The sequence below is a fragment of the Mauremys reevesii genome, linkage group 27, assembly GCF_016161935.1.
Source record: "Mauremys reevesii isolate NIE-2019 linkage group 27, ASM1616193v1, whole genome shotgun sequence".
Taxonomy (NCBI): Eukaryota; Metazoa; Chordata; order Testudines; family Geoemydidae; genus Mauremys; species Mauremys reevesii.
The window spans coordinates 7,583,419-7,593,801 of record NC_052649.1 but is presented as its reverse complement, the minus strand read 5'-3'; the positions used below and the strand labels follow the sequence as shown (position 1 = coordinate 7,593,801).

The 10,383-nt window shown below is 41.7% G+C and overlaps 1 long non-coding RNA gene across 2 annotated transcripts in view; it reads right to left on the bottom strand.

Moving 5' to 3' along the window:
* LOC120392156 overlaps positions 1-10,383 on the bottom strand; it is a 103,345-nt gene that overhangs the window by 16,066 nt on the left and 76,896 nt on the right. The gene's annotated exons all lie outside the window — the stretch shown is intronic.

Here is a 10,383-nt window from a genome sequence, read left to right as displayed (position 1 = left end):
CCATCTTTGAATTCCCAAATTTTCTCTGTGATCTGATTAATCCAACCCATCACTTGACTGTTTGCCTTCCTAACAGACGCTCATATCCCATGTTGATGAGTGCTGTATAAGAACATAGATAGATAAATAGGTGTCTATTGACATATCAAAGAATAGAACCAAGGTCAATCATATTATTTTAGGAGTTCATGAACAAGTGAGCTGAACTGGTTAAAAAATTTTAATTTGAAATTTTTTAAAATGAAAAATGGCTTTTTTTTAATCAAAACAGAAATTCACATGGGACATGTTTGATTTCAGTGAAAATTTGTGGAGGTCATCACAAAAATTTCAACTGAGAACTGAACATTTTGGGTGTTTGGGTGCCAAAAACTGAACCATTTTCAGTTTTGAGGTTTTCGTTTTTTCCCTCAACAAAAATCATAAAAATGTTGAAGAAAAATTTCAATGAAAACAAAAACAATTCATTCTCATAAAAAATGTCGCAGGAAAAAATGTATTCTCAACAAACTCTACTCTAGTAATGAGGAGAAAGAGAGCCTGACAATCTCTGTGGCCAAGGCTTGCAGTTCCTATATTTCACATCAGCACATTCACCAATCAGGAGAAAATCCTGACAGTGATGGGACAGATGACAGTGAAGTATAATAAATAGAGACTCTGGCAAATAGAATCAACACAAGTGAATATTCAGCCAGGAGGCTGGAAAATGAAGCAACAGAAGATAGACAGCATGGAGAAGCATGAGCAACTGCATGTGATTTGCACTCCCCAGCACACATGCACACCAGACAAAACAGTTCTGGTCTGACCAGTCTTATCTCAATGGGAGAAAATTACATTGTGTTCCTTCATACCTGGGCATCCTTAGCCTTAATGGGTTTGCACATATATTCTGTTGCTTAGTCTGCACTGAAACAAAGATCACAAAAGAGGGTGAAAGTCTCAAAAACTCAGGAAAAATGTACTTCTAAAATGCACTAAATCCAACCCCCATGACCCAGCCCTTTCTTACTGGCATGTTAGGACAAGTTAGTGATCACCCCTACACCTGGTTGCAGAAAGAACCCCAAGGGCCTTGAACAAATTACTTAATGTTTTGTCTAAATTGGGTAAAACTGGTAATACTGGATTGGTGGCTCTAGGCTAATTGAAGCTGTATTCCTTAGTGCTCAGCAGCTCCAACCAGCCAGGCCTGTTACTTAAAGCACCTGGGCTGGAATGTACCTGGCTGACTCTAAACAAAAATTCTGCATTCTTTTAAACTACCTTTCCACTCCCCCAATCCTAAAGTCTGCTCTAAATGATACTGGCTGGATTGGTCCCATAGTTACTCTCCCAACCCTTATGTCAAGGATGGGGGGGGGAGTAGGTGGCTATGCCAGCTCTGTGCTATCAAAGGATGAGGCCCTGTTCTAGCAGTTGAAGTGTGACCTCATCCTCCCTGATTGATCTAACCTCATTATCTCTAGCTTGCTTCTTGCTTGCTTATATATACCTGCCCCAGGAAATTTCCACCACTTGCATCCGAAGAAGTGGGTATTCACCCACGAAAGCTCATGCTGCAAAACGTCTGTTAGTCTATAAGGTGCCACAGGATTCTTTGCTGCTTTTACAGAACCAGACTAACACGGCTACCCCTCTGATAATAGGTACTATATTATTAACTGGAACATAATTACTGATATGTTCAGGTATGCTATATAAGGCTGTATGTGTTATGTTTGTGTTTTCCTTTAACTGTGAAATGATAGCATTCATGATTCTAAGGAATGACTGGAGGGAAAACAGCACAATCAAGACAATGGATTTCAAGAAGGCAGACTTTAGCAAGTCGGTAGATAAGATCCCATGGGAAGCAAGTCTAAGGGGAAAAATAGTTTGAGAGAGTTGGCAGTTTTTCAAAGAGATGTTATTTAAGGGCACATGAACAAACTATCCCACTGTATAGAAAAGAGAGGAAGTATGGCAAGTGACCACCCTAGTTTACCCAGGAGATCTTCAGTGATCTGAAACTTAAAAAAGAGTCCTACAAAAAGCAGAAACTAGGTCAAATTACAAAGGATGAACATAAACAAACAACACAAGCAGATATGGACAAAATTAAAAAGGCCAAGACACAAAATGAGATTAAACTAGCTAGAGACATAAAGGGTAACAAGAAAACATTCTACAAACGCATTACATTCAAGAGAAAGATCAAGGACAGGGTAGGCCTGTAACTCAATGAAAGACAATAACAGAAAATGTCGAAATGGCAAATGTGCTAACTGACTCCTTTGTTTCAGTTTCCACCAAAAAGTTCAGTAGCAATTAGATGTCTAACATAGTGAATGCCAGTGAAAATGAGGTAGGATCTGAGACCAAAATAGAGAAAGAACAAGTTAAAAATTACTTAGACAAATTAGATGTCTTCAAGTCACTAGGCCTGATGAAATACATCCTAGAAGCTGACTAAGGAGTTATCTGAGCTATTAGCAATTACACCTCTACCCCGATATAACGTGACCCGATATAACACAAATTCGGACATAATGCAGTAAAGCAGCACTTGGGGGGGGGGGGCGCTGCGTGCTCTGGCGGATCAAAGCAAGTTCGATATAATGCGGTTTCACCTATAACACGGTTAGAATTTTTGGCTCCCGAGGACAGCGTTATATCGGGGTAGAGGCGGATCTATAAAAACTCATGGAAGAAAGGAAAGATTCCAGAGGACTGGAAGAGGGCAAATATAGTGCCAATCTATAAAAAGGGGAATAAGGACCACCCGGTGAATTACAGACCAGTCAGTCAGTTTATCATGGAAAGTATGGGAAATATGAAAGTGGAACTACTTGTGTGAGTAAAGCTACAAGAAAAGTAGTGAAAACTGCTATGCAAAAAAGACTTGATTTTCATAGGTACTGACTAAAGAAAAGTGTCATATCAGGTCTTGAGATGGGTTTATTTACTGTTCTCTTTCTAGAAAGTAATTCTGATAGTCTATCTTAGATGGAGAATGGCAATTTCAACCACCTGCAGAGCATAACAGGGGTGATTTTCAAAAGCTAGCGTCCATCAGACTTAATTCCTCTTAAATCCTGAGAGGCCTTTGAAAATCTTCCCATCAAGTCCTTCTGTAATACGGAAGACAAGTTGCATAGGATTAGAATGCACAAGGAACTTCAATGTACTGGATGACGCTGTACCTCAAGAGCCACCTGAAAGATGGAAATCACCACTGACTGTAGCTGCTGGAGGCAGAGAAGAGCAAACAGGAAAATAGAATCACTTAAACTTTGAAACTGAAGATTCAAGATAGACCAGAACTTCCTGTAAATAAAATTCTTCATGATTAGCTCAGACTTCCTCCCACCCAGGATAGCTCAAATTCAGTTAATAGAGACATGAGACCTTTATAACATTAGGAAATAGGAACCATTATTATAATAGAATTGGAACACTGAAACTCAGTGATGTCCACACCCTTGATCTACAAAAGTCCCTGAAGGGTTGCTGGGAGATGCCCATTCCTGTGGATGAATCATTTGGAAAAAGGAAGGATCTATCAACAGGAAAACAAGGAGAGGAAAAAAATGGGAGGCCTGTACACCCTTAGCACAGCTAAGAACATGCATCTCTGAGATTGTTCTAAATATGTCTGCTTACTGTGAAATGGAGAAATAAGGTCTGGACACTGACTATAGACACAACCACTGGGCAGATGTGAGTGACATTCCTCCCCCTCAAATAAAATGTTGCTGTGTCGTTCGCTTTCTCATGCAACCCCCAAACATTTTTATTTTAAAACCTTTTGGAAGTCTGTGATGTCCTTCTCTTAGGTCATGCAGGCTTCCAGAAACCAGGAACTCATTTTGGTAACATTTTCAGAGATGAAGTGAGAAATATTTTGTTTCCTAGACACTGGTCAGTTTATGGTCCAGATGCTCTCTGAACCCTCAGCCCCACTGCACCAGACCCTTGTGTCACTCAAGCAGTGCAAAAGGGATTGCTCAGTAGATGTAGCTCCACTATAGCTGACATCTGCACCTCCTTCCCTTCCTACCTGTGTGGGCATGTCAGGGGCAAATAGAGATATATTAGTAGCATAGCCAGAGTGTGACATACTCTGGGTATAATCAGCTGGTGGACAATCCTTTGAGCAAGTGGAGTTGAGAGCAACCTGCATACTTCTCAAAATGGCACCAGGGCTGGTACAAAATTGGCCCGAGAAGATGGCTTCTTTGCTACAAGCAGTGGGGACGTCAAGATGAAATTTCACTGTTAAGAATTTCTCCCTTTCCTCCAGAAATGTGGTCAGAAGGACTTTTATTCTGTTGCTCCCATCAAGCAGGAAACAGATTTGAGGCCCACCTCCAATAGCACTGAATAATAATATTTATCTCCTATAGAACCTATCAAGAGAGAAGTACCATTAATTGACCGTGTCTCTTTTCTCAAAAGCTTTAGCTTGCTTCCTAATGTTCTCCTATCCAAATGTAGAAAAATTTCATAGGAAAACTAGCTAGTTCTGTAAACTGAATTTTATTTGTATCTCTTGATCCCTAGTCATAGCTCAGAGCATTCCAGTCCAGGTCAGGGACCTCTTCTGATTCTTGTCTAAACTAATCTGGCACGTCTAATGTCAAGAGAATGGTAAAAAGCTAAATGAAAACATAAATATTTGCAAAATGGTGCATTGATCATACAAGTCATCCATGAACATAAATTAAATGTATCCTATGTGATGTGGAGTTTACCTAATATACTATATCTTTAGTAGAAAACTCAGATAAATTACCCAACAAAGTCCAGACAATTGTTGGAACTGCTTTTACTTTAATTGTTTTTTACTGCTTGTACGCCTTTGAGTTTATGATGCACATTCAAAGCATTTTAGGAGGCCTTTTTCATTATGTATAATAGAAAGAGATACACCTGTCTTAACATGGCATGCCTTGTTACTTTGTCAACCATGCACTGGTTTTCCATTAAAGGACCTTGAACCTCAATTATAAATCAATTAACACTGGCATCTGATGTGGCATTTTACAAACAACTAGTTGAGATCAGCAGCCATAAGAGAGAAGCATAGCTTGTGTATGTAGATCAAGTCAATTTAGCAATAAACATTTCTAAAATTGCTAAATTTTACACTGAGGAAGGAAATGTGAGGAAGCAGTGAAAAACCAGTCAGATCATAAATTATTTCGGATACCACTAAGCCAAGTTGACAAATGAAGCCAGTAATTAAAATGGTTCTGCTTTATAATTCAGAAAGTACAAGATCTTTAGGCAGACGAGCTGCATAGTGCAATACTGGGGTGAGTTTTCTGCTCTGTTGGAGGTATCCTTAAATAAGGTATTAACAAAGGTCTCTTCTTTTGATCTCTAGAGGTTTTGCTATCTGGAAGTTAAAGGCTACCATGGCACTTACCAAAAAGAGTAAGGAATGACTAATCCACTGGTAAACATTAATTCAGCTTCTAATGTGCACAGTGATACGTAAACAATTGCAGACTACATAATAGCTGTTCCTACAGGTTACAAAACCATTGCAATATATTTGTACTTTAAACTCAACACTTTTTATGTAATGTTTGAGATTATGAAGGTAATCCTCACAGCACTTTAAACATTTAGATGTAAGAGTCCTTAATCCCTTAGTCTACTGGATAGTGTGAACAGATTTTTAAGATGTAAAAAACATGAGTAATATATATAAGACTACCATGACAAAGTACATTTGCTTCAACTGGAAGCAGCTGCTTTCTTAGCCATGCTCAAGTCCCAGCATGGATTTCTTCCTGTAAAATAATGTCCTAATTACACCACAAATGGCTGATTTAAGAAGACATGCGGAGGATTCTAGCGATGAATATATATGTAAAACAAGTGGGTTAGAGTGATTTGGACAAGTCCCAAAAGGAAAATACTTGGTTTTGATATCCATACCTCACATATGGCATGCAGAAACCCATAGATGTTAAAAACAACAACAACAAAATACTAATTAAAATGTTTGTGAACCTCCTTCATTCCCTGACTCAGTCCAAGGGTCCTTTCCCTTAGCTTCATAGTCTTTTATAGAGAAAAAACACTGCTTGACATTTTTGTAGATGGTATTAAAACAGGTATTTACTGTCCTTTTTTGGAAGAAAAAGAGAAAAGGTTAATTAAGATGGCCTAAGCTGTTATTGTTGTCCCAAGGGGCGGCTCTAGACATTTCGCGGCCCCAAGCACAGCGGCATGGTGCAGGAGGCGCTCTGCCGGTCGCTTGGCGTGCTGGGGCCTGGAGCCGCCCCTGGTTGTCACTGAAGTCTGACCCTGTCTCAAAAGAACAGCAAAGGTAGAAAAGGCAGCCTCTTCTGTCTGTGGTGCAGACGTTCACTTGCAGCCCTGCATTTGGTGATTTCAACCACAAATATTTCCTTCTGTTTCTAGAATCTTTCAGCTCATTATTATGCCATCCCATGACTTTACCAGGGGCTCTGAAGACCTCTTATCACAGTTCTTTTAACTTAAACATTCAATTTATGCTAAACGTTATCTCTAACTTCTGCTTACTTTTACAAAAAAGCAATTTTATACAAGTGATTTGGACTTTTGTTATATTGGATAATTTAGAGCACAGAACTCTGAACCAGGGCCGCCGAGAATGGGTTCGGGCCCTGGTGAAAAAAAATTTTTGGGCCTCTCAGCAAGGGCGGACTGGCTAAACAGGGATGATGAAGCCAGGGAAGCCGGGCCCCGGGCCCCCTTCCGGACCGCCGGGCCCCGATAATTTGTACCAGCTTCCCCCACCCCCTTGTCGGCCTGCTCTGAACAATACATCCTAGTCTATATGTTCAGAGGAAGAGCTGCCCCTATAAACTACATGGATTATTGCTTCCTGAAGTTGTCATTGAGCAGGGCAGTTGCTTTGTTCTTAATTTACTTCAATACGCTGTACTTCTTGGTCACAGCTGGAATGAGTAATAATCATTCTGAGCATTAGATAGAGACGTGGCATTTTGAGGCTGCACTATTTGGACTAACATAGATGTGGGAAATAATTTCCTTACAGGGTGGAGAAGTGCCCCAAGTTCTCTTCTCCCCTCATCTCACAGTACAAATATTTAATTTAAAGCAGCTGAAAATCATATAACTTGGTGAAGATTAGAACTGAACACTATCTTGGTATTACATGCCAACTTGCTATAAAATATATAGGAAATTGCTACAGAGCTGGCACTGTTACATATCTCAGCTGCCCTACTCCATGCCAGATCAGTGTATGAAGTGTCATTATTAGAATCATAGAATCATAGAATCAGGGTTGGAAGGGACCTCGACAGGTCATCTAGTCCCACCCCCTGCTTACTGTAAGAATAATTTTAACAGGGTTTCAGGTGACTGGGAACCATGGTACATCAGAGATAGTGTTACAGCAAAGAACAGATAAAGAAGGATAAAACATAGCATAATAAAATAGCCATTTTCTTGTTGCATGTCAGCTACACTCCATATGTGGCATACTAATCAATATGAAACACATGGTGATCGATTCCTAATTCAGAGGAAAAACAAGTAGCCACAATGTTTGCTGTTCCTGCTCAAAGGGTTCCCTACCCATATTTGTGATTAGGTCTTAACTACACTATAAATAGCATCTTATTTCCTAAGAAGCTTTTTCCTGCACCATTTCTCATTGTGCAAGAACCACCTTAGCATATATTTAGAGAAAGAGAGAGAGAAACCTTCTCCCATGCTGAGAATTAGAAAGGTGGAAGGAGCAACAAAGAATCCTGTGGCATCTGATGCATCTGAAGAAGTGGGTATTCACCCACGAAAGCTCATGCTGCAAAACGTCTGTTAGTCTATAAGGTGCCACAGGATTCTTTGTTGCTTTTACAGATCCAGACTAACACGGCTACCCCTCTGAAAGGTGGAAGGAGAACTGCAAAGAGATATGTTGCAATATTGAACAAGGAACCCCTTCTCCCCTCAATGCATATTTACATAGGGAGTCTATTCAAGACTGCATCAGTGAAGTTCTTCAGTATACAAAAGTCCAACCTAAGAAGTGGACTGAGATCAGCAACTCATTTCACACAGGCCACTAACAGGCAGCAGAGAGCCATGACTTTTGTACCCGATCAACCTGGGCAACTATCAAAGGCTGAGATGAAAGGTTCTATACCCCATTATCAATTCCCAAAGTCAGCCAGTTTTTGTTTTATCTCTTCACAATAAAAGCAAAGCATACTTTACACACAAAGATTTGCATGAATACAGGACTGAGGAGAGGCGTGTCCCCTTCCTTGCACTTCAGTGGGTTGGTTAGTAACTAGATGAGTAATACTAAATGGCACGCACATGTTAGCACACTCCTGCATGAGTCATCCTCACTGCCTTCTCAAATATCACACAGGTAAAATTTCTTAAGGAAATTAAATAATCTCTGAATGTTTCTGTGAACACCTTATTTCACTAGACACAAACCACTCAGCCTGTGCAGCTCCTTTCCCTGAAAGCAGTTGCTGCATATGAATCTGTAGCCTGTTTTTACGGAATATTCAGGAGTGAAACTTACTGGGAGGGAGAGAAAAAGACAGAAGCATGTAGTATATTAACACCCACAAAAAGGTTTAATTGTAAACTTTCAGAAGTTGCTAGGAAACAATGTTCCACCTTCAGGATCACCAATCACCCAATGATACTTGACACCCAATGAGAGTTATTCTGATGAAGTAATACATCTAACGTGAATTTGCATTGATTGGCTGACTTACTCTCAATCCCTTTTGGTGGTTTGAACTGTAGCCTGCTTCTGCAGTTAAATTTCTCTTAATAAACACTATTGTGAATGTTCCCATTTGCCTTTAGATTCAGAAATAACTATTACTACAAATGCACCAGGATGAGAGAAAAATGGTCAGGGGAGAAAGAGAAGACAATGGTGGGAAAGAAAAGAGGAGTAGTAAAAAGAAAGAAATGAAGTGGACAGAGACAGGAGGAAGAGAAAGACACATTGATTGTCACAACCATAACAACTCTGTTATCCATGGAAGGAGCAGTGCTCTGGCACCTCAGTGAATCATTGTGTCCAGATGGTGGATGCTGTACTCTGTTGTTAGTGGAACAGCTGCATCAGGAGAGACTGTGAAAGACCCACATCAGAATATCTTATAGCCCAGTAGTTAGGGCTCTCTCCTGAGAGGTGTGGAGAACTCTTCAAATCTATTTTCCTCTCAGGCAGAGGGGGGAATTAAACCTGGGTCTCCCATAACACAGGTAAATGCTTCACATCTCTTCCCTGGGCATCTCCTGTCGGGTAGCTTTGTGGCTCCCTGCTTAGTGTGCAGGCTTTTGTGGATTATATTCGGAGATACCTATCTCTCCCTATTCATTGTATAGGGATCCTTGACACCGTGGATCACAGTATTGTTCCAGTGATTTTCTAGGTGCCTAAGTCCCTTTGTGGATCTGGGCCTGTGTAACTTTCAAAGTTAGTTATTGCTCGAAATTCGCAGAAACACTTAATGCATTCTGTTCTTTAATTTGGATATTATAAGTGTCAAAGTTAGGCTCAAGACTCCCAGTTTGTCAGACCACTCTGTTTTATTAGCACAGGACTCTGCTAATAACACCCAGATAATGTGAGCACCATGCACAGGGCCGCCCGGGGGGGGAGGGGGAGAGGGCAAGAGGGGCAATTTGCCCCAGGCCCTGGGCCCCACAGGGGACCCCACGAGAGTTTTTCGGGTCCCCTGGAGCAGGGTCCTTCACTCGCTCCGGGGGCTCCGGAAAACTCTTGCGGGGCCCGGGCCCCCAGAGCTTCTTCCGCTCCCGGTCTTTGCCGGCAGGGGGTCCTTCCGCTCCGGGGCGGAAGGACCCCCTGCCGGTGAATTACCGCTGAAGCGGGACCCGCCGCCGAAGTTTAGCTCAGTCTTTGGTGGTAATTCGGCGGCGGGAGGTCCTTCCGTTCTGGGACCCGCCGCCGAAGTGCCCCGAAGACCCACGGTGGGGTCCCCCCGCTGCCGAATTACCGCCGAAGATCGAGCTGCACTTTGGTGGCGGGTCCCGCTCCGGCGGTAATTCGGCAGCGGGGGGGCCCCCACTGCGGGTCTTCGGGGTACTTCGGCGGCGGGTCCCGGAATGGAAGGGCCCCCCGCTGCCGAAGACCCCAGGCCCCCGGAATCCTCTGGGCGGCCCTGATCGTGCAAGACACAAACTATCTTATTTATACAGATAAAAGGGTGAGAACTTAACAAGATAACAAAGGAAGCAGAATCTGATAAGTTTACCTGGGCTAGACATGTATATCTTATTTCCTTACTAACTATTACCGATCTTCTGTTAATGTTTCACCATTAGCTTAAGTGGACTCATTGTTTGTGCCTAATGTTTCTTTTCCTGACA